The following is a 2,066-nucleotide window of genomic DNA, read 5'->3' as shown; positions in this document are numbered from 1 at the left end:
GGACTGTGTAACCCGGGTATGTTCCGGCCAAGACCCCCTGGATTGGTTGTTTGCGCAGGCCCAGTTTTCCGGGTTGACGTGACTAAGAAAGTCCCAGGCTTCTGTTTGTGACGGTGCTCTGGAGATGGCTGCAGGGCTTTGCGGAACTCTTTGGTGAACAGGAAGCATAGTCTGGATTACATTACTGGATTAACCCAGCGTGGGATTTGAGGTTGAGGTAGTCAGGGATGATTTGTGAACGTTGTCTTAACTCTCCCATGTATTCTACAGTATGGACTGAGTCCCTCCAGGCATGACCAGAGTTGAAGGATGTCCTAATATGGACAAAGTGAGGGGTGAACAAGGAGGGGGCAGAGGGATTCAGCCCAATTAATTTACACCTTAGCTGCTTTATCTCTCTGGATATCCTCGTATTGATAATCTTCTTGTAAGGAACTCTTTTGTAAATACAAGCTGTAAATACTGTACATGATTGTCTGTAAATCTCTTTGTGTGACCAACAATTAAAACAACATGGTATTCAAAAACATTGTTATCACAGTCATTGACTCTGTCACTCACAATCAAGGCAATTATTTTCTCTTTGTCTTAAAGAACAGACATGTCTCTTTCTTTATGGGCCAACAAATGGTATCTATTGTCTTTGTTAAGCACTGCTGTGAGCTCTGGTTCTGGTCTGTTAGGCTCCTTAAGTTTCTGTTTCTTCTAAATGTCGCAAGCGTGTGGTGAGCCAAGACAGCTGGCGCTACAGTGCATTAGCAATAAAGCTACCTTGGCTGAGGTCCATCCCCCTATCATTGCAAAGACCAAGGGAGGAAACAGGGAGGCCTGCTCTTTCCAGTGATACATTTTCACTGAAATGTCAAGCAAAATTAATGTTTACAATACCCAGAATATAGCTGATTAATACTGTACATATTCTACTAAGCGTCATTAGGTCCTGTTCCAAAGAAACACCCCACTCATTTTAAGACGTTGAGTAACAACGTTTTTCAGTGGTCAATACCATGACATTACACTTTATGAGAAAGAGCAGCAGTATTTGCAAAAACCAAGTTGTGAACTATGGCCTAGTTTGCTTCAGTCATGATCTTGGACTTGGCTCATTAGCAGTGGCTCACATAATTGGAAGCGGTAGTCAGAGTACAGTATTGGTCAAACAATGATAAATCGTGTATGGACCAAAAATTCAAATCAGGTCATTACCACTCAACTTGCTGAACAAGGTCCCACTTGGTTAATTAATTTGAGCAGAATTGGTCAAATATCATACAACCACAGGAGGTTGGTAGCACCTTAATTGGGGAGGACGGGCTCTTGGTAATGGCTGGAGTGGAATAAGTGGAATGGTATCAAATACATCAAACACATGGTTTCCAGGTGTTTGATGCTATTCCATTCGCTCTGTTCCAGCCATTATTATGAGCCGTCCTCCCCTCAGCAGCCTCCACTGCAAACAACTACATAATACACAAACCAGAAAACAATTACTTTGCAGATGTAATCATATGTAGTGTAATTACATTTAAAGATATAGGTATACCTACCTAGTTATTTATCATGAAAATACATGTTTTAGCATCACTTAAAACGGGACATATCACGCCACAGAATAGGAGACATTTAGTATCTCAACCGTCTTCCATATTTTCTTCAAGAAAGACATGGGGACAGAAGCCCGAAAACTAATCTCTGACAAGACACAACACACATGACTGAAAACACCAGACACATCCTGGGTGTTAGCCCCAGTCATCATTCATCACCATGATAATCATTCACTTCTGGTAAAACAGGTGTCGGTCTACAGACATGTTCTAGTGTTGACTGGTATGACATGGTAGATTTGGGGTTCACAGAATAGAGATGACTGGTCATCGTGTCATCATGACATTGTTATTTCTATCCAATAAAGTTTTGGGGTGAAGTTTGTCTTAATACGAGACCCTCTTCCAAAGTACCACCTCTCGTCTGACCCCCAGATCTGTGATGTCATAAAGAGCCGTTTTCAGAAGGAGGTAGTAATCGAAAGGAGACTTCGGATCTGTCCAACTAATGAAGCCAAG

This window comes from Coregonus clupeaformis, unplaced genomic scaffold, assembly GCF_020615455.1.
Source record: "Coregonus clupeaformis isolate EN_2021a unplaced genomic scaffold, ASM2061545v1 scaf0189, whole genome shotgun sequence".
Classification (NCBI taxonomy): Eukaryota; Metazoa; Chordata; class Actinopteri; order Salmoniformes; family Salmonidae; genus Coregonus; species Coregonus clupeaformis.
This window is presented reverse-complemented; position numbering follows the sequence as displayed.